The 23,985-nt window shown below is 40.9% G+C and overlaps 1 non-coding gene across 1 annotated transcript; it reads right to left on the bottom strand.

Annotated features, from left to right (window-relative positions):
* Nucleotides 1–1,724: 1,724 nt before the first annotated feature.
* Nucleotides 1,725–1,852, bottom strand: LOC126676047 (U11 spliceosomal RNA). The gene has a single exon (XR_007640222.1). It is a non-coding gene; the product is annotated as a U11 spliceosomal RNA (small nuclear RNA).
* Between the last annotated feature and the right edge of the window lie 22,133 nt (nucleotides 1,853–23,985).

Below are 23,985 nucleotides of genomic sequence, written 5' to 3'. Positions count from 1 at the left end.
GGCTTAATACATCATTTGACCCCTAAAATATACCATTTTATTCTCTGCGACCTCTAAACTAATTTCGTATTCTTTTGGACCTCTTAACTCTTTTTTTTGTTCTATTTAACCCCTCATTCGGAATGTGCACACCACGCGCGATGACGTGGATAAAATTGCTGACATGGCTTTGCTGACATGGGGTTAAATAGAATAAAAAAGTAGTTAAGAGGTCCAATGGAACACTAAAATAGTTTAGAGGTCATAGGAAATAAAAAGGTAAGGTTAGAGGTCAAAAAATATATTAAGTCTAAATACTTTTTTTAATTTAAAATAAAAAATGATGTACTTTACATATTATTTGAAAAAATCATTTAAGGCTTTAAAAGTCATGAAATTTAGCGTGTTTTCCAATTTTAACATAAATTTTAAAAATTCAGAATTGATTTGAAAAGTTTGAAATTGTAAAAAATTAAAAGCTGGTGTATTAAAATTTTTATAATTGGAAATTCGTGAAATACACTAAAAATTATAATTTTTTAAAAAAATCAGTTTTTTTTTAATATTATCACAGTATAGTAAATTTATATATTTTATAATATCGTTAAACAGACAAAACTTCTTTTATCATTATTGAAATATAAACAAATATTTACATGTACAAAAAGTTATATTATATAATTATTTGACTAAAATTCAATATTTTTTTATTTTTCTAGAAGATTAAATGGATAAAAGTTAAATAATTGTATTTTTGAGAAGGTTAATGGGTAAAAATTAAAATTTTGAAGGTGCGATAGGAAAATAAAATAAGTTCAGGGGTCAAATAGAACAAAATAGTGTAGTTCGGGGGTTCAATCGAACAAGTTATGCATTTTAATTATCCTTCACGCGCTTCAACACGTTTGAAAACACGCGTTTTTGCCACGTTGGATGAAAAAGGTCAGATCGGCAAAAAAATTACAATTGACGGGTTAAATAGAACAAAAAATAATGTTAAGAGGTCCAATAGAATATCAAATTAGTTTAAGAGTCTCAGAGAATAAAAGTGTATAGTTTAGGGGTCAAATGATGTATTAAGCCCTTTTATTATCATTATATATTATGATTAATAGCTTGAATGGTTAATTCTTCTTAAGGTCATCAAGTATGACTTGATAGTAAGACCCTTAGGATTAATAAAGAATTATATTTAAACTATCCCTAGTCCTAATAGTACATTAAAACTAGTATGATATTTACTGATGATTATGTTTTACTAATCATGTATTGAGTATTAAGTCAAATCATATGTGCTATTTAAGAGATTAAGCACATAATGACCCATCATGAGAATTCTACATACATAGATCATTGTCATAAGTATCTCTTATTATAGTAATATTAAACCAGTTCTTTGACCTTGAAATCATCATGCATTTTTGCATAGCTATTTCAAATTTTGATACAATATTACATTATCTTTAATTGGATAATGGAATAGATTGTCGTTGGATATGAAAGTAACTATGTGAGAAATGTGAGTGATTAAGAAAGAATTTGTCCCTCAATTATTTGAGTAAGATATCTATGGGCTCCTTAAAAAGATAGACTGAAGGAAATGCATAGCCATGCTAAATGATTTAATAAAGAATTATCATTTTCAGTATATTTGAAATCATGAAACTAATGATTGATTATTATAAGGATGACAGTATTATGCATTATATTCAATATAGATATCGTGACACAAATGGATTTTTTTTAAAGAGGGTCGGCCAAGCGAGTCAATCCTATAAGATTCCATAAATTTTGTCGGCCATATGTCTTAATAGCCATACAACACTCACTAGACAAGGGAGAGTGTGGCATAGTTAGCCAACCGACCCTTTTAAGGTTAAATCGAATAATCGATATTCATATGGATTGGCTAATTATAATGTTTCGCTAGAGGCCACTTATGACTTGTGGCCGAAATAGAGATTTTGAGCCCACTGCCAACACTATATGAATCTACAGGGTCACACACTAAGAATAGTCCCAAAAAAGTTACGAGTTGTACAAGCCCAATAGAATAAAATGATTAATAGATAATTATATATATAATTCGTAATATATGTGTGTGTGTGATTATCAAAAAGGAGTTTTTGATATACATAAACTCAAAAAAGTTATAAAAAACGTAGTGTTTGAATTTGATTTCAAAACACGTTTTTTGAGTAAACCCTAGATGTGTTATTTTCCTATAAATACACTCTTAAAATTAGGGTTTTATGCATGTGTTTTTCAAAATTAATACGAGACATAATCACTAAATATTATTCACAAATTTGTAATTGTTTTGTGAAGCAACAATGCTAGCACACAAGCACTTGTTTTATGAAGATCTGTTCGTGGGAATACTTGAGAACACATTCTTTAGGAGGAGTTTCAGATCTGAGGAAAGGTACAACCAAAGTGAACCACCTCCTTCCTTCTTATGTTGCTGTTTGAATCTGATATTTGAGTAAGTTTTATTTATACAACTTGTCTGTCTCTTCTAATGACATGAATCTTGTTTTGGATTTTTGATAATTTTTTTAAAATTTTGCTGCTTTATAAACTTAGAAAATCCAACATCAGCTGCATTAGAATATGATTTTTCAATAGATTTATTTGAGACAAACGTCAAAACAACTTTTTATACACAGCATCACATTAAAGAAAAGCAACAGGCAAATGATGTAGTGTCCATTTAGCTATGTGGAGGTATGCGTAAATGTATGTTTAAAAGAGATATAGAAACTCATAATACAAGAATAAAAGAACTTAAAAGTTGAAATCAACCCGGAGCACATACCTCACATTCTTGTGTTCAGATTCTACTTTGTTGATGAAGAATCAGAATTTGCTTCTGCAAAATGGTCTTAGCCTGTAGAATCGATGATCAGAATTTCAATTGTTGGATCTATGGATGGCTCCATAAATGAAAACTCTTTGGCTTTACTTCTATTTAAGTGACCGCATTCTGCTTCAGAAACATGAGATCCTGAGAATGCTATATTTATATTTATATATACTAGTTTCGCTTTACGTACTACGCACATGACACGTAACGTGACTCGTCAATTTCTGTATTATTTTTTTAATAATTTATTTTTTAAAATCAAATTAATTTATTTTTTAATTTTTTCCACATGGCCCGTACTGTGATTCATTAGTTTATATTTTTCAGATTTTATCATAAAAATAAAAAATAATTTAGAAAAAATATAACATAGTGAAAAGAAATCGTAATATGTATGTTTATTATTTAAAAAGTACAATATTATATTAACATTTGAAGAAAATGACATTTTGTTCGCCTGGAAATATTCCAAACTCGAATCTTTAAATTTATAATCGGGATCGGTTTGAGGTTTGATACTTTAACGAACCTATGTAGATATTCGCAGGGCTTATTTGGTTAAAAACACTTAATCACGTGATCTACTAGTAATAATCTGGGAGCTACGAACTCAGGCGAGATTAATACTGAAAACTACTCCTAAATTAAAACAATCTGGGGATTGCGGGATAAATAGCACTGGGCTTGGTTTTTGATTGATTGATTTGTTGATACATAAATAATGAAGTTCTGAGCTACTTATAGTTCCTCACAATCGAGACTCCTAGTTTAACTAAAACTAAAACTCTAGAAAGAAAAAACACTCTTAACGAGTTACAAATTCCTAATAAGAAAAAGAATACTAATAAAAAACTAAAAAAAAGCTCTCTATTGGGCCTGAATCCCTTGATAAGCCCACATGATGTTCTTGTCCAGCAATTTTCCGGGCCGGCGTAAACAATGCCCCCAACAAGCCTGAAACATTTATTTTGGGCTTGTTCCCCTTTCAGGCCCTACTCTGATGCTTCCCGGCCCAATATTGCGGCCCATATTACCATATTCATCATTTAGAAGGGTGCGCATCTATTGACCGTTCGGTACCCCTTTCGCGCCACATCATCACCAGCTGTCTTCCACGATGCCACGTCTTAACTCCACGACCCTTCGGCTTCCTCCATTTGCACTCTTAAGAAAATACCGTCTCACTTTCTCATTACCTACTCTTTTTGCAAAATCCAAGATTTCTCTCTCTTCTCAGCAATCTCATTCTCTGCAATAACTCTTCTGGTAAGTACTCATACTCGCCTGTTTTTAAATCGCCCTCTCCTTTTTCTAGATATCGCCTGACCAAGGTGTGCTATAATTTGCAGCTACCATGGCTGCTCCCAACGATACCATTGCCACTCAAGTCACCGACAAGATCAACGAGATCCGTGCAGCTGCGCCAACCACAGACTTTCAGGTAATAGTCAAAACCAATGATGAGTACGAATGCGTCGGACCCATCCTTGTCTCGCCCAGCCATCTATGCGAGAACGCCACTCCGTTCCATGATGAAGTCCCACCACGCTTTTGGCTCCCTCATCAGTCCTCTATTTGGGTGAACACAATGTTCAGAAACTGGCCGACCAAGCATAAAGGGTATCAAGATTGGGTAAACAGATTGAAGCCCCATTTCGGCCAATTATGGAAGGACATCGGGATTTACGACATGATCGGCCTCTGTAAGGCGAGCAGACCGATAGCGAAGCACTATATCATGGGTGCCTCTCTCTTCTGGTCAAGCGCGGTTCATTGCTTCTGTTTCAAATTCGGCATGATGACGATCACTCTTTTGGATATGGCAGCCATGCTCAACATTCCAGTCATCGGCGAACGTATTTCGCCCAACCTAGACGCCGACATTCCTATTTTCAAATTAACAAAGGCCTAGAGAAGCTATGGTCCCTTCGTCAAACTTTTTATGGGCGAAGAACACTACAAACCTGATGTCAGAGAACACATCACCTTCCTCGCCTTCTTCGTGGCTAAGTTCGTCCTCTGCATATCCTCTTTTAGAGTTATGTTAGCAAAAAGAATACTAACTTGTAATAATCCGGAAATACGGAATCGATCCCACGAAGACAAGAGGTTTAAAGTGAGCGAACGCGTATTTTGAAGTTCAATTCGGAAAGCAACGATCAATTGGAATTATAGTAATGACTACGGAATTTAAAACTAGTGAAATTAACACTTGAAGCAATTAAAAACTGAAGCAATTAAATAATAAACGGGATAAAACAATAGGTAAAAGGCGTTTAGAGGTTGTTAATTCGATTTGAAACGTTCTAGCTAACCGGGGTTGATTTGGTAATTAGTTCGGGTCAAGTTTTTCTAAAATGCCTAATCCGCTCTCTCGAGTCCGCAATTAGAACTAATTGTAATTAAATTAATACACCGAAATCTAAATCGCTCTCGCGTAATTAGATTTCGATTATACCAATTTAATCCAATCACGAAGCTAACCTATAACCGATTAAGCCCTAAACCGCTCTCGCGTGATTAAGCCCTAATTAAGTGATTTGCTAATTCCGGGTTATTAAGTGACTCGCCTAATTAATTACCCTTTTTACCTAGAATTAGGAGATCAATCTATCCTAGGCATTAAGCATACAAATCACTACAAACCCTAATACCCAAATCAAATACTAGTCAACTAATCACAACCAAACTTCATCAACAACCCCTAAACTAGGGATTTAGCTACTAATCACAAACATCATAGCAATAACTAATAAGTAAGCATTTGGAGTAAACATAGTTTAGAGATTAATTACCTTGCAATAATTGAAGATCCAAGCATAACAAGATAATGTAGAACAATAATAAAGAACTAATACTCTTCTAATTAATGATAATAATCTTCAATCCATAACAAAGCTTCCAAAATTACTAAGAACTAAAGTATTCATAAAAAGCTGAGAATAGTAAAAAGGAAATGGGGGCTACAAATCTAAATCTAGTGCATAACCCTAAAAAGGAAAATAAGGTGTCCTTAAATAGTACTACCCAAAACAAGGAATAAAGTACAGCCCAATCTTGGATGTTTGGCCCAATAAGGAAATGTTCTGAGAAAAGCTGAAGTCCTTTCTTTCTTCTTGTCTCGAATCGAGACACACAACTTATGGATGTGTCTCGATTCGAGACACATCTTGCATACAATTCTGCTTCTCATCCTGTAGTGTCTCGAATCGAGACACACATATAAGTGGGGTGTCTCGATTCGAGACACCTCTCTAAAAGAGGGAAGTTGCTTCGCTTGCTTCCGGCTTTAGCTCCTTTCGCACTATTCCGGCCTCAAAACTCTCCGTAATGCTCTTGATTCCCTGAAACATACACACCCTTTATAAGGTATACAATTCCATTGAAAAACGAGGTGAACGCATATAAAAGCATACGAAAAGACATCCTAAAGATAGGAGTATTTTACTCCTATCAAACCTCCTCACACTAAAACCTTGCTTGTCCCCAAGCAAGAAATGAATCTCACTATCAACCACAACACTTAACAACCTTGGTGATTGTAAACACACGACAACATACGAACTCCCAACCAATGAAGGCACAAGACAAACTTCTAGTATTATCAATCGTAAGCGATGCAACCAACGATGAATGCAATTATAATGACATAGTCCAATGACATTGAGAATACTATTGGTAAGGCATTTGTGTTAAGCAAATTTGAAGTAACAATCATCTACGGGACATGCACACATTGGTAAAAAAGAAACGGTAACTCATGGCATAATGCTCATAGAAATCAAGCAAAGCAAAATGAATCTCACAAGATGTCACTCTAACACACAAGTGTTTAAGGTAAACATTTAAACTCACATCGTGCTCATTCACCATAAGCTTGCTTTTAGTCCCGAACTCCACTATTTGGTTCGGTAATCAACAACTATCATATGGACTTGTGAGGGTTGTAACTTGGCTATGGGTTAGGGGTAGGTAGATTTGGATACTTGGCTAAAACTTGATTTGAACGACTCTTTTCTAATACACTTTCGACCTAGCTCGGATTTTCAACACTTGTGAACTTTTTAATTTTGTATTGCCTTTGTTTATTCTTTCTTTCTTTTCTTTTCTTCATTTTCCTTTTTTTCTTTTGTTTTTCTTGATATTGTTTTTATTCTTTCTTTCTTTTGATTTTCTTTTTCTCGAGGCAAATTTCTATTCTTTTAGCACTTTCACATTTCTTTCTAGTCATCAAGCTAGTGTCGCATTTTTCTCATTTTGAAGTTATTCAAATCAAATTTGGGTGTTTTAAGAGGTAAATTGTTGACGGGAAGTTGTGTGATTTGTGTTTGTCAAGGAAAGGCTTAGGCTCAAATGGTGATTCTAAAGGTAGAGGGTAGGCTTTTAAGTGATTTTGTTCAAAAATTTGGGGTATTCCTAATGCCATACTCATCTAGTCATTGACACTCAACCTCTATAGTCTTGAGCGGACACCAAGCAAGTTCTAGAATTTAGTATGCAAACGACACTCACCGAAACAATTAGGCTCAATAAATGCTCAAATAAAAGGGGTGTCATGCCAAATACATAATTCCTATGAACACATGCCAATCATACTCAAATTTTCAAAATGGCACAAATTGTCAATTAAAAGCACACATCATGCATCCGCATTAATTACTACGAACTTGTCAAAAACACAAAACCAATTAACGTTGAATTCACTCTAACTTCATTGAAACATGTCGTACAAATTGCATCTTATTAAACACAACCACATTTGATTGATTAAACTAGAAAAATGCAATTGACAACTTCATTGATCAAGAATAATTTCACACGTACACCAAGGCCACCAATCATGTTTACAACAAACACAAGCCAAAGATTTAGTGCGAGGTGACTCAAAACAAACAACATAAAAAACAACTAGACTCCTACAACACAAACATCAATAACAAAACAATAAAAACGAGACTCTAACGCATTCATATTTTCAACCACCCCTCCTCACACTATTTCTATGCTATGTCCCCATGGCAATGAAATAAAACGAAAAATTGCATGAGTTAGAGTTGAAGAAAGCAAATCTTCGAGTTCAATCGAACTCGGGTGGCTCCAGCGAAGGTGTAGGAGACGGGAATCGCGGACCGCCTTGGGCATTGTAAAATTCTTGCACTTTTTGTTCATGCCTCCTTAGCCTAGCATGCGTCCGATCTTGTTTGTACTCCATTCTCTTCCACATTTTCCTTTGTTCTTCCACAAATTCCTTATGATCCGCTTCGAAATCATAAGGAGCCGGTTGCTCCCAATGAACTCCCTCCGGAACACCCGTGAACTCTACTTCTCCTTCGGCACTAGTGCCGGCCACATTCTTGTCTTTTCTTCTAGGTTGCTCCTTTGTCCGTCTCGGAATTGGCTCTTCTCTTGGCTCAAATACAACCGGTCTAGGATAGGGAACGCCGGGATGGCCCTCCTCCCAATTGTCTTGTAAGTATTTGTCTTGAACCCGTTTTTTCCTTACATAGCCCCCATGCGAGAGGTGTTCTACATCGATCATCTTTGGAGGCAACAACTTGTATTTGCTTACATCAAACCCGGGGTCTTTTCTTGCCAAATGCATCACAAACCAACCTTGGCCTATTTTCTTCTTCTTCTCCGGAGCTTCTAATAACGTCTTCATAAACCGGTAGCCCACATTGACTTGCACATCCGGGTTGGTTTGATCCTTGAGTACCCGAAGAATTAGTAAGTCCGATCTTGTCACCTTGTTGTACTCATGGCGCCCGACATAGGAGTGGGCGTACCACTTGAGCAAGACTATTGTAGCAATATCCCGCAATTCATTGAGCTTTGCATTGTGACTATCAAACGCCGCTTTTCCCGTTGATCCATTCCAAACCAAATTATCATCAAAATCCTCCGGCATAAACTTCAATCCCATATCCCACAACGAGAAATCTTCTATCAAATTTGCCAAAGTGTATTCCCTTTCTTTCCCCTCTAGACGGAAGGTGATGGTTGTCTCACTCGTTGGTGATGGCTTGATTGTGGTGAAGAATTCATAGACAAGGTCCTCACAATACTCATGTGGAGTTTCCTCCATTTTTGTGAAGTCCAACGAAGAGAGATAAACTTAGACAGCCTCATAGAGACGCAACTTCCTCATGCTATCCCAACAAATCTTGTATGGAACGGAAATACCTTTCTTTTTAAGGCTTTTGAACAAATTTCCTTCCTCCTCGGTACGAATTTCAAAAGGCGTATCAAAACGGTGTCGTAGAGCACCCGGAGTGTTAACTCCAAAAACGTTGGACCCGGAAGCACTTTTCTTGCGATTGGAACGGAAGGTCCGGATTGTTGGTTCAACTTCTGGTGGTGGTGGGTTCGAAGTTTGCGCGTCGACCTTTTTTGATCGTGTAACTCGTGACATGGCTAGAGTGGCGTAAAGGGTGTCCGAGAGTGGTCTCGGTTTTGAGTTTGGGTGGCTTGAGTGGTGGCTAGGGCTTCTTGAAGATTTGGCTTGATGAAAGAGAAAGAAGCTTTTGGATATGGAGGTTTTCTATTTTAGGTATAGAATGGTGGAGAAGATGAAGTGATGGAGTCCTTTTTATGGCTAAATTCATAGCTATGGATTGAAGGGCCAAGATGTGTTGGAAGTTGGTGATCCATGTCAAAAATTAGAATCTTGAAGGGTTAGGATCGAGCCACATCATCAATCCATGTGAAGCAATTAAGAGCCAATGAGAAAATTCGAAATCCTCCCTCTTAAGTAGAGTGTCTCGAATCGAGACACCCTTGTTACTATGGTGTCTCGATTCGAGACACTAAAGAAAAGGGGGCAGATTGATCTGCACCCCCTGTCTCGATTCGAGACAGCTTACTAAGAAGCTTGTTTCGAATCGAGACAAGGTTTAGCAGAAAAATGTGCTCCTTTCTCTTTTCGTGTTTCTCGATTACTCATTACGTTGATTCCCCGAACTCCTACACATCCAAAAACCGAACATACCACGCATTATCTCGAACAAAATAAACATATGAAATGCGCCAAATCAATAACAACACAAAAAATAAAACTTTAAGGTAATTGTAAAACAAAAACAACAACTAAAAGCATTAAAATTCAAACCTCTTGGGATTGCCTCCCAAGTGCGCTTGTTTAAGGTCGAAAGCTCGACCGTCAATCCGTGGCACTTAAGTTGGAGGGGGAGCAAGATAGATCTTGTCATCTATTTGGCCCGTCAAAGGTCCCAAGTAGGGCTTGCAACAGTTCCGTTGACCTTGAACGTCTCCCCCTTTTGATCTTCTAATTCTATTGCTCCATGAACCGCCACGTGCCGGATCTTATACGGACCACTCCACCGAGATTTTAATTTTCCCGGAAACAAACGCAACCTTGAATTATAAAGCAACACAAAAGCTCCAACTTCAAATGACTTGGGTGAGATGTGAGCGTCATGCCATTTCTTCGTTCTTTCTTTATAAAGCTTGGCATTCTCGTAAGCATCAAGTCGGAATTCATCTAACTCATTAAGTTGCAACAAACGCTTCTCACCGGCCGCCTTGAAGTCATAATTCAACTTTTTAATTGCCCAATAGGCCTTGTGTTCTAATTCAACAGGCAAGTGACACCCCTTACCATACACAATTCGATAAGGCGACATACCGAGAGGTGTCTTAAATGCCGTGCGGTAGGCCCATAAGGCGTCATCCAACTTGAGGGACCAATCCTTTCTTGTCCCATTTACTGTCTTCTCTAAAATCCTCTTCAATTTACGATTTGAAACCTCCACTTGGCCACTCGTTTGGGGATGATAGGGGGTAGCAACTCGGTGGTACACATTGTACCTTTTCATCAAAACTTCAAATTGCCGGTTGCAAAAATGCGATCCCCCATCACTAATGATAACCCTTGGAGTCCCAAATTGGTTAATTAGACGCTTGAGAAACTTCACCACTACCTTGGCATCGTTTGTAGGTAAAGCCTCCGCTTCTACCCATTTTGATACGTAATCCACACAAACCAAGATAAAAAGATTTCCATGAGACATCGGAAATGGCCCCATGAAATCTATGCCCCACACATCAAAGATCTCTACTTCTTGGATTGAGGTCAATGGCATCTCATCTCGTTTGGAAATGTTCCCTACTCGTTGACAACGATCACAATGCTCCACAAACTCTTTGGCATCTCGAAATAGGGTAGGCCAAAAGAAACCACTTTCTAGCACTCTAGCCGCGGTCCTTGACGCCCCTTAATGCCCGGCGTAATCCGCCTCATGACAATGGCTCAAAATTGGCATCATTTCCTTCAAAGGTACACACCTCCGAATCATCCCATCACCACATATCTTGAAGAGATACGGCTCATCCCACAAAAAACGTTTCACATCACTCAAAAATTTCTTCTTTTGATGGTGCGATAGATCCAGTGGCATGACATTTGAAGACAAGTAATTAGCTATATCCGCATACCAAGGTGTCTCCACTTCCGAGATTACCATCAACATTTCATCCGGGAACCGTTCATTAATATCAACACCAAATGGAATAGGTTCCGGAACTTCTAACCGTGATAGGTGATCCGCCACAACGTTCTCCGTTCCTCTTTTGTCTCGGATTTCTACATCAAACTCTTGCATTAAAAGAATCCATCGAATAAGCCTTGGTTTTGCGTCTTGCTTAGCAAAAAGATGTCTCAAGGCGGCATGATTGGTATAAATGATGGCCTTCGATCCGAGCAAATATTGCCGAAACTTGTCTAAAGCAAATACTACCGCCAACATCTCTTTTTCGGTGGTAGTATAATTGAGTTGAGCTCCCGCCATAGTCCGGCTCGCATAGTAAATCACGTGGACCTTCTTGTCCTTCCTTTGACCCAAAACACACCCTAAAGCTTGGTCGCTCGCATCACACATGAGCTCAAAGGGCAAGCTCCAATCCGGAGACGATATAATTGGCGCGGTCACAAGTGCTTCCTTCAACTTCTCAAATGATTCATGACACTCCTTAGTGAACTCGAATGGAGCGTCCTTCACTAATAGATTCGTCAACGGCCTTGCAATAGCTGAGAAGTCCTTAATGAATCGTCGGTAAAAACCCGCATGGCCTAGAAATGCCCGGACTCCCTTCACCGTGACCGGAGCAACCATCTTCTCGATTACCTCCGTCTTAGCTCTATCAACTTCAATTCCTTTCTCGGAAATCTTGTGCCCAAGCACAATACCTTCATCAACCATAAAATGACATTTCTCCCAATTAAGCACCAAGTTTGTTTCCTCACATCGCTTCAACACGCGTTCAAGATTCACCAAGCACCTGTCAAAAGAATCACCAAAAACAGAAAAGTCATCCATGAATACCTCCATAGTGTCTTCGATCATATCGTTGAAGATTGAGGTCATGCATCTCTGAAATGTGGCGGGTGCGTTGCATAATCCGAAAGGCATTCGCCGGTATGAAAAGGTACCGTAAGGACACGTGAAGGTGGTCTTCTCTTGGTCTTCCGGGAGAATTAATATCTGATTGTACCCGGAATAGCCATCAAGGAAGCAGTAGAATTTGTGACCCGCTACCCTCTCTATCATTTGGTCGATAAATGGTAGCGGAAAATGATCTTTGCGGGTCTCCGCGTTGAGCTTCCTATAATCGATGCATACTCGCCATCCGGTTACCACTCTTGTGGAGATTTGCTCTCCCTTGTCATTCTCTACCATTGTGATGCCTCCCTTTTTCGGTACACATTGAATTGGAGACACCCACTCACTATCGGAAATAGGGTAGATTATACCGGCATCGAGAAGCTTTACAATTTCTTTGTGGACCACCTCCTTCATATTCAGATTTAGTCTTCGTTGTCTTTGAGTTGACTTCTTCGACCCATCTTCAAGGTTGATCTTATGCATAACAATTTGCGGACTTATTCCCCGAATGTCGGAGATTTCCCACCCTATTGCTAACACGTGCTCCTTCACCACTTGCACAACCCTCCTCTCTTGTTCCTTAGAAAGCTTGTTCGAGATTATTATTGGCAAGGTCTCATTCTCCCCAACAAAGGTATACCGAAGGTGAGATGGAAGTGGCTTCAACTCAACTTGTGGTGGCAACTCGAAAGATGGTGGGGTCACACCACTACTCTTGTTCAAATTCTCCAGCTTAGGTTCATCATCTTCGGAATACTCATCACTCGGATTATCGGAATGGAAGGTGACTTTCAAAATTTCAGAAAAATGTGGTTCCCCTTCTTCTGCTCTTGGCTCGATTCGAGACAGTCTACTTATGGGACTGTCTCGAATCGAGACAAAACCATAGGGAGCTTCTGCTCCCTTTTCATTAGTGTCTCGATTCGAGACACTCTTTTGAGTTGGGTGTCTCAATTCGAGACACTCATGTAGGGAACCCAGAACTTGATTTTTCGTCACTCCGTCTTGATTAAACTCTTCCATACTCGCTTCAAGTTGATCCCTCACAAGTTCATCAACCAAATCGACCCTCATGCAATCTTCCTCCTCGATGGTACTCCTCATGATTTTCTTCATAACAAACTCAACCGTTTCTTCATCGATTCTCAAAGTTAATTTCCCACCATGGACATCAATCAAAGCTCTCTCGGTATTCATAAAGGGCCGCCCTAAGATGATTGGATATTCCTTATCCACCGCGTAGTCCAAAATGACAAAATCAACCGGGAATATGAACTTATCAACCTTCACAAGAACATCTTCAACAATCTCATATGGCCTCTTCAATGAGTGATCCGCTAGTTGGAGTACCATCGAGGTTTTCTTCACGGTTTGATCTCCACATAATGCCCTGAAAAGAGTTAGAGGCATAAGATTAATGCTAGCACCAAGATCACACAAGCAACTTATAGAACTCATAGTGCCTATAGTGCAAGGTATAGAAAAATTCCCTGGGTCCTTCAACTTAGCCGGTAGATCATTCAAGATGATTGAGCTACACACTTCCGGAATGGGAACCGTTGCACCACTATCCCAACTCCGTTTGTTGGTAATGATGTCCTTCAAGAACTTGGCGTATTGCGGCATCTCTCGGAGTGCATCCGCCAAGCTAAGATTAATTTGCAATTTCTTGAAAATCTCAAGGAACTTATGAAATTTTTCGTTTCCTTGAGCTTTCCTTAACCGGCTTGGAAACGGGACCGGTGGTACAAACGGTGGTGGTGGTGGCGGTCTCACATAGGGCTCTTCAACCTCAATAGCCACCTCCTCACAAACAATAGGTGGCTCTTGACTAGAGCTAGCAACATCAATCACCACTTGAGCCTCATCCTCCTCAACCACATGCTTCTTACCATTAGCTTTTTCTAGATTTCTCCCACTCCGAAGCTCTATCGCTTTTAAGTGCTCCCTTGGGTTATTCTCCGTAGTAGAGGGCAATCCCCCTTGTGGTCTACCTTGAAGTGAGATAGCCATTTGTGAAATTTGAGTCTCCAAATGATGAATAGTGGAAGCTTGGTTCTTCTCCCTTTGCTCCATCTTTTCCAATTTCTCAAGTACCTTGGCAAGCACGTTTCCCTCATCCGAGTTCCGTGGTTGTTGGAAACCCGGAGGGTGTTGGGGTCTTCCACTATAATTGTTTCCATGGTTCGGGTTTCCTTGATAGTGACCTTGTTGTTGTGGAGGCCTATTGTTGCTTTGGAAGCTTGGACCCGCTTGATTAGACCCTTGAGCATTGCCTTGCCCCTCTTGATTCCTCCATCCGGGGTTGTAGGTGTTGGAATAAGGATCATTAGCTTGCCTTTGCCCCCTAATGTAATTCACTTGCTCACTCAAGGCTTGACCCGTAACTAGGCACTCTCCTCCCGAATGGCCAAAATCACCACAAAACTCACAACCGACTTGAACATAAGCCACCAGAGCATTTCTTTGCATATGAGCGACTTGTTTCTTGAGAGCATCCACTTGAGCTTGAAGCGAAGCATTTGTGGCTTTTATGGACTCCATCTCCCTCACTTGATCAAGAGTCATGAGTGACTTTTGATTTGGTGGCGCTCTTCTCTCCATAGGACCCCAAGTACTACTAACCACGGCTAATTTTTCCACCAATTCAAGAGCTTCTTCATAAGTCTTTTGCATAAGCGAACCGCCCGAAGCCGCATCAATAGTAGCTCGAGTAGTGACATTTGTCCCATCATAGAATATTTGTATAACATGCTCTCTATTGAGCCGATGATGAGGCACACTCCGTTGTAAATCCTTGAACCGCTCCCATGCCTCATGAAGTGATTCTCCTTCAAATTGGACAAACTCAAGTATGTCCTTAGTCAATTTTGTAGTCTTGCCATGAGGAAAATATTTGTTGAGAAAAGCTTGAGCCAACTCTCTCCAATTGTGAATAGACTCATTTGGTAGAGAATGTAACCAAATGCTAGCTTTGTCCCTCAAGGAGAAGGGGAACATTCGAAGCTTAATTTGGTCCGCCGTTATCCCATGAAGCTTGAATGTGTTTAGAACACCCAAAAACTTGGCGATATGCTCATTAGGATCCTCGTGACTCAACCCAAAGAAGGCACAACGGTTTTCCAAAAGTTGAATGGTACTCGGCTTGATCTCAAAAGTTGCCGCTTGAACCGGCATTGCGAAGCACCCAAAAGTGGCATTATCCACATCCGGCAAGAAAAACTCGCCCAAAGTTTGTCTTTGTTGGTTTTGCACTTGTGCATGCGCTTGGGGTCGATCATCCCTTGGGTGGTCTTGTTGCCTTGGTCGGTTCACATTCCCTAATGGAGGAGCGGGTGGATATTGTTGTTCCCCTCCATCCATTAGAGGATTGAACCTCCCCTCTTCATCATAATTGTTTCCCTCGTTATTCATAACTTCGGGTATACGGGCTCTTCTTCTTACACCTCTTTCGTAGTTACCGAGATTATCTTGGAACGGTTCTAGTGGTAGATTTGCTCGTCGCGTATTGTGCATACACGAAAATCAAAATCCCTACACAAACAAAAACAAGAAAACCGAGTGTAAACCACGAAAGACAATTAATAAACAATAAAACCAAAAACAGAAAATAACGCTAACTCGACCGAATTTCAAAATACTTTCAATCAATTAAACGCAACCTTTTCCCCGGCAACGGCGCCAAAAACTTGTTAGCAAAAAGAATGCTAACTTGTAATAATCCGGAAATACGAAATCGATCCCACGAAGACAAGAGGTTTAAAGTGAGCGAACGCGTATTTTGAAGTTCAATTCGGAAAGCAACGATCAATTGGAATTATAGTAATGATTACGGAATTTAAAACTAGTGAAATTAACACTTGAAGCAATTAAAAACTAAAGCAATTAAATAATAAACGGGATAAAACAATAGGTAAAAGGCGTTTAGAGGTTATTAATTCGATTTGAAACGTTCTAGCTAACCGGGGTTGATTTGGTAATTAGTTCGGGTCAAGTTTTTCTAAAATGCCTAATCCGCTCTCTCGAGTTCGCAATTAGAACTAATTGTAATTAAATTAAAACACCGAAATCTAAATCGCTCTCGCGTAATTAGATTTCGATTATACCAATTTAATCCAATCACGAAGCTAACCTATAACCGATTAAGCCCTAAACCGCTCTCGCGTGATTAAGCCCTAATTAAGTGATTTGCTAATTCCGGGTTATTAAGTGACTCTCGCCTAATTAATTACCCTTTTTACCTAGGATTAGGAGATCAATATATCCTAGGCATTAAGCATACAAATCACTACAAACCCTAATACCCAAATCAAACCCTAGTCAACTAATCACAACCAAACTTCATCAACAACCCCTAAACTAGGGATTTAGCTACTAATCACAAACATCATAGCAATAACTAATAAGTAAGCATTAGGAGTAAACATAGTTTAGAGATTAATTACCTTGCAATAATTGAAGATCCAAGCATAACAAGATAATGTAGAACAATAATAAAGAACTAATACTCTTCTAATTAATGATAATAATCTTCAATCCATAACAAAGCTTCCAAAATTACTAAGAACTAAAGTATTCATAAAAAGCTGAGAATAGTAAAAAGGAAATGGGGGCTACAAATCTAAATCTAGTGCATAACCCTAAAAAGGAAAATAAGGTGTCCTTAAATAGTACTACCCAAAACAAGGAATAAAGTACAGCCCAATCTTGGATGTTTGGCCCAATAAGGAAATATTTTGAGAAAAGCTGAAGTCCTTTCTTTCTTCTTGTCTCGAATCGAGACACAAAACTTATGGATGTGTCTCGATTCGAGACACATCTTGCATACAATTCTGCTTCTCATCCTGTAGTGTCTCGAACTGAGACACACATATAAGTGGGGTGTCTCGATTCGAGACACCTCTCTAAAAGAGGGAAGTTGCTTCGCTTGCTTCCGGCTTTAGCTCCTTTCGCACTATTCCGGCCTCAAAACTCTCCGTAATGCTCTTGATTCCCTGAAACATACACACCCTTTATAAGGTATACAATTCTATTGAAAAACGAGGTGAACGCATATAAAAGCATACGAAAAGACATCCTAAAGATAGGAGTATTTTACTCCTATCAAGTTACCACAGACTGCTTTACCCTTGCTGCCGCTCATGCTGAAGGGCGAAAATGTAACCTTGGAGAATTCATGCTTGCTCACCTGTACAGAAGTCTCAACGAGATCGCCCCTCATGGTGATAATAGGATCTTCCAATGCCCAAGTGGCCCTCTATGGGTGTTGCAGTTATGGCTAGCCTTATATTTTCCCAAGCTATTTGAGGTCGGCCCTCAGATCAAGGCCGAACTGTGCGGCTATCAATTAATCGCCGCTGGTACTCGCCTTCCTCATGTGCTGGATGTGTTGGAAGTTTTTACCAACTCCATCAGAGCCTCGGAATTGCTCTGTCCGATCCTATCCCTGAAATATCCTCCTTCCTGGCTTTTCGTCGCCTGGGACTGTGAAGATACTGAAGAGGCTAGGGCCGATCCATGGCTAAGACTTGGGGGTCAATATTGGGGCAGTTCTCTGAAGTCCCGCAACCTAATCGCCGGTTTGGAATATAACCGTAGCAATATCGAGGCATACTGTCCTAACTATGTCGCCCGTCAGTTCGGCTATAGTCAAGGAATTCCATGTCCTTTATTGATCTCCGTCAATAATCGCGGGACCTACAGACCTTCAATAGAAAACTATCCTGACCTTCAATTCATTCTTCGCCTAAACATGGCTTATCTCCCCCCCATATCTGAAATATCTCATCCTTCTATATCCCCTCATTGCACCTCCGAATACGAAAGCTGGTGGGCTTCAGTCATAGAGTCCTATTTCGACCTCTCACCAAAAGAAATCCTCAGTCTTCATAATTTTCAATTACCTCCTTTATCTCGAAACCCTACTCATGCCGATCTGTTTCTTTTGCAGGCACCAAAACGTTCCAAATTCGAAGGTAATCTCTTTCATCTTTTTGAAATAGCTAAATTTGAATCTTTTTACAAGTTTAAGTATGACCCATTATATCGCCCTGGCATGAACCTTAGAATGCAACGCCATAGGCGAATGACTAGGTTAAAATATGAAGAAAAGATGAAAAAAGTCTGGAAAGAAAATTACGAAAATAAGTATTCTTATGAATTTTATCTCGCCCATATTCGTCCCAAATTTAAGTATAAAAGCCCACCAGTACCTAAGGTCAATATGTCCACCCCCGATCCAATAAAACTTCCCAAGAAAAGAGTTAAAAAACGAAAACCTGAAATAACAAGTGAAGGCGTAACTTATACCGGCATCAGATGCCCTTTTGATGTCGAGGCGATAGCCGAACTTGTCCGAATCGGCTATAATAGAATACCAGGTAAATTGAACGTTTTTGTCTTTTTTAAGATCCTATTTATCTCGCCTTTTAACTTTGTCTTTTCTTCCTCAGTTGGCGTACCTCGATGGAACAAGGGCGACGTTTTCAACACTGATGGCGAAGAAAATGTCGAGTCGAAGAAGGCAAAACATAAGCGCCCTGCGAAAAAGCCATCAAAGAAGGAACCCAAGGCTAAGAGGGTGAAAAAGGAATCTACCGGGTGTCGCATGTTTGACCCTACTCCTAATGAGGTTCCATCCACCCAGCCATCGAGTGCTCACTCCTCTTCAAGGGGCGATACTGAAACGGCCGACAAGCAGACTGGGGATGAAGGTCGTTCGGTTCAACAGTCACTTTCACAGAAGACCCCATCTGAAGTGACCCCCACTGCTTCCCAGATACTCACTTTCTCGCCGTTGCCCAAGCTGCTATCGACATTGAGCTCATCTTTGGCTAACTTACTGGCACGGCTCGATGCCAAGAAGACCAAGGTACCTCATATTTGTTTTATATCGCCCTAATAGTAAAATAGCAGCTGATTTTTTACTGTGGAAAAACTTGGCAGATTCCTGATGATGCTCCGGCTGATTGTGACGACGTGGCGGCGAAAGCAGCTGCTTTCCTGAATATTGACAGCGAGGAAGATGATTCGCCTATTCCAGAAAGTGAGATGCGTGAGGTGACCAGTGGCTCTACCGAAAATTGGGGCGATCATTTGGACGTTGTCTCTGAGCTGAAGTCCCAAGGTACTGCTCTTTTCAAATCGCCCAAGGATTTCGAGAGGCTTCAGAAGTCGGCAACTGCCCTGGCCGATGCTCCTCCAGAGGTTATCAGCGAAAAAGCTCGTGGTGCCATGGCTAAGTTTTCGGCGTCGCTCCCAGCTTTCCGGAGAATTCATGATGAATCAACAACGATCCAATATGAGCATGACAAATTAATCGCCCAGGAGAACGACGCCAAAGAAAAGTTGGAGGGGCTGAAAGTGAACGTGAAATCGGCCGTCTCGATCCTCACGTCTCGCCAAGATCATGCCAAGGAACTTCAAGAGAAAATTGCCGCTATGAAGCTGGAGCTGGAGACCGAAGAAAAAGCCATTAGCGAGCTTGAAGCTTCCATGGACAAAGATCTACTCGAAGGTGTCGCTGTCAAGAAGAATCGAAACGCCCTGAAACAAAGCATTGCAAAGATAAAACCGAAAGTGGCGGAAGCTCGTACGCAATTCAGCACCCTTCGCAATGAGATGGGCGATATATTCAGCCATTTCTAGATTTGCAAGTCCAGAACAATTTACACATTTTTGTTTTGTAATTTTTGAATATTAGTACTTATTGATCGGCCTGGTGGCCGTATCTTGTTACAATTTAAACATCGTTTAGTTTTGTATGTTAATCGGCCAGAGGGCCGAAGATTTCGTTATTGCTCATGTTCGTGTTTTATAATCCTATCTTTATTCATCACGTTATCGGTCCATAATCAGCCCGATATTAAAAAATTGATATCATTTTTACATAAAATGTTGAGAAAAACGGAAGACGCATTCAAAAAACTCAACCGTGACAATAAACACCCGAAATGACAATGATATTTTCAAACAAATCGGCGTTGGCATTTTTATTTAAAAATAGCAACGCCGAACATTCAACGTTTCTCATGAGCATTTATCAACTAAGGACGTTCGGCGAATGCTCGTGGCGTTTATTATTCTTCGTCGGCTCCAAATAGCCGTCGGTCAATATTCTCCCAACAACTGGGAACATATTTCTTTAGAAACTGACCATTGATTGCCCTGTCGTGTTCCTCCCCGTCAATATTCGCCAGGACATACGCACCGCCATTTAACTTGGTGGTCACGATAAATGGTCCTTCCCAATTAGGACTCCATTTACCAAATCGCTCGTCTTTATGGCCAATAGGTAGGATCGCCTTCCATACCATATCGCCTATGGCAAATGACTTCATTTTCACCCGCTTATTGTACGCTCTTTCAACCCTTCTTTTCTGGGCCTCGAGATGATCTAATGCCGCCAGTCTCTCCTCGTCGAGATCTAAGGAGTCTATCACCATCTTGTCAAAGTAATCATCCTTAGACAATCTATTCTGGTACAGACGGCGAGTAGACATCACAGTAAGCTCCATTGGCAACATTGCATCGTACCCATACACCATTCGGAAAGGTGAAGTTCTTGTGGCCGGTCTTATTGGCCCAAACTGCTTCTGACAACAAAGTATGCCATTGTCTTGGGTTTTCTTCAATCATCTTCTGGACGATAAGTATAATGGCCTTGTTCGTCGCCTCGGCCTGTCCGTTGGCTTACGCATAATATGGTGTTGAGTGAAGCATTTTGATTTTTATCTGAGAAGCCCACCACACTATGTCGCCTCCTGTGAACCTCGTTCCTTGATCTGCGGTTATTTAATCGGGCAACCCATGTCGGTGAATGATGTATTCTTTGAAGAACTTGATCACAGCCTCTTGCGTGGGAGATTTTAGAGGCTTTGCTTCGACCCACTTTGTGAAATAGCAAGTGACGATGATGACGAAAGTATGACCATCTGATGAGCCGGGATATATTTTTCCTGTGAGGTCGACCGCCCATCCTCTAAATGGCCATGGCTTGATGATGGAATGGAGTTCTTCGGCCGGGACATGCTGTATCGGGCCACATTTTTGGCAGGCTTCGCACCCCTTGGCATATCTTACGCAGTCTTGTTCCATTTTCGGCCAATAGAAGCCGTATTTATGGATCAACCATCTCATTCTGGGGCCTGCCTGATGAGCACCCGCTATTCCTTCATGAACTTCGGACATTGCTAGCATTGCTTCCTTTGGGCCGATGCATCTGAAGAGTAGCCCTTTGAAACCCTTTTTGTATAGTTTGCCCGCTAAGACGACGTAGTTTAGGGCCAAGGTTCTCAACCTTCTATTCGTAAGGTCTGGCTTTTCAAACCAGTTCAAGAGTTCGATCCTCCAATCTTGGGCAACATCCAGTTGCTAGGCCGAAAATTTCCTCTCATCGACAGTGATGCCCCCAGTATGGAGATTCGGCGTTTCTCTTTCAATTGTGTCGAACTGGAGGTTCATCTTGTACCCACTGCCGTGCTGATCCAAATCATTCGCGACACCGTTATCGGCCCTCTCAGTGTATTCTATCCTTGTATCCTGAAAGCCTTCGATCAGGTGCTTCGCCTTGTTGCAATACCTCACCAATAGTTCACACTCGCATTTGAATTCCCCGATCACTTGTTTGATAACCAACAAAGAATCGCCTTTTCCCCCAGCTCGGCCAAAATTTCAAGACCGAATATCAGGGCTTCGGATTCTGCCTGATTGTTGGTACACTCGGACTGGAGTTTGAACGATAGTTGGTAGGATGCCCCCAAGGGCGATACAATGTGTACCCCGGTGCCTGCACCCTGGCTAGTCTTGGACCCATCGAACCACATCTCCCATATGGCTACGTCGTAGCAAGCAACTGTTTCCTCCCTAAGGGTGATACCAGGATGATCGGCCAGGAAATCGGCCAATACTTGTCCTTTTACTGCTCTTTGGGGAACGTACACTAATGTGAACTCGGACATAGCGATCGCCCACTTCCCAATCCGATTTCTTAAGTATGGTTTTGATAGAATATACTTAATAATATCGGTTTGGGATAGTACGTACACCACTACCGGCAACATGTAATATCGTAGCTTGCAGCACGTGAAGTACAGACACAAACATATCTTTTCTATGTCGGTATAGCAAATCTCAGTAACGGTCAGCCCGCGGCTTAGATAATAGACTGCTCTTTCCACCCCGTTGTCCTCTTGGGCGAGCATACATCCCAGGGATTCATGTGCAGCCGATAAATATAGTAACAGCGGTTTGTTCGGATTTGGGGGGGGGGGTCATAACCGGAGGTTTGGCCAGGTATTCTTTTAAGTCGTCAAACACCTTCTGCTGCTCGTTCGTCCATACCCACTGATCGGTCTCTTTTCCTCACAGCAAAACGCTCCAACTGCGAAGTCAGCATGATGTGTTTGCTATGAATCGCCTTAGGAAATTTATTTGACCGATGATCCTCTGGAGCTGCTTCTTGGTTTTGGGTGGTTCATCATTGATGATCGCCTTGGCTTTGTTCTTATCTATTTCTACTCCCTGCTGGTGAACCAAGAAACCCAAGAAGTTTCCATCCGAAACACCGAACGCGCATTTTAGAGGATTCATTTTTAATCCGTTAGACCGTATGCGTTCGAACCCCTTCCTCAGATTGGCCAGATGAACTTCCTCGGTATTCGACTTTACCACCACATCGTCGATGTAAACTTCAAGGCAATCAATCCCTCAGAACATTTTGTTCATTGCTCTTTGGTAGGTTGCCCCCGCATTTTTCAAGCCGAAGGGCATAACGACCCATTCGTAAGCTCCAATCGGCCCGGGACATTTGAAAGCTGTTTCAGATACGTCCTCTTTACTGATTGGTACTTGGTTGTACCCAGAGTGTGCGTCGAGGAAACTGAGTATCGTATGCCCCGCTGCTCTATCTATCAGCATATCAGCCACATGCATCGGGTATTCGTCCTTAGGCGTGGCCAGGTTGAGGTTTCGAAAATCTATACATACCCTTAATTTCCCATTTTTCTTCATCACAGGGACGATGTTAGAGAGCCATTCGGTGTACTGGGCTTCTCGAATAAACTTGGCATCTTCTAATCGTCTAATTTCGTTCTGGATGAGGGTATCCACCTCTCTTGACATTCGTCGGGGGGGCTGCCGAAACGGCTGGAATCCACTTTTCAGAGGGAGCTTGTGTTCGGCGATATCTGGATCGAGGCCCGGCATTTCATCGTACGACCAGGCGAAACAGTCGCGGAATTCGATGAGTAAAGCAATCAGCCGTCCTTTGAACTCTTCGTCCAACCCGGCGTTGATATAAATAGGTCTAGGCGATTCAGTTGTGCCCAAGTTTACTTCTAGCAGGTCATCTTGTACTTGGGCGGGATCATCTTCAAATTTCCCTGTTGCCAGCTGTATATCCCCAATTTTCAGCGATCTTGTTGGGTCCTGATCCTGGTCCTTGTAGATGCATTCGGTCGATGCGACGTCATATTGCGAGGCTAACTGCCTGATCTTTTCTCTTAACTCCTTGTGTCGTGCTATCATTCTAAACGTTTGATGATAGTAGATCGGCCGTTGCCCCCAAGGGTTATCGATACTGGCCGATCCGAGTTAACTAGTAAGCGGGGTACACTCATCTCCCCTTTAGAACTAAGGGATTGTATGTTCCGTACTTCCTCATCATATAAACGTGCCTGAAGCACATTATGGTCTTCGCCGAAGGGGTTGGAATCGCCCTGTACAACTTCGGCTTCACCG

This window comes from Mercurialis annua, linkage group LG3 (assembly GCF_937616625.2).
Source record: "Mercurialis annua linkage group LG3, ddMerAnnu1.2, whole genome shotgun sequence".
Classification (NCBI taxonomy): domain Eukaryota; kingdom Viridiplantae; phylum Streptophyta; class Magnoliopsida; order Malpighiales; family Euphorbiaceae; genus Mercurialis; species Mercurialis annua.
Note: the sequence above shows the minus strand (reverse complement) of the source record. Positions and strands in the feature narration are given on the sequence as shown.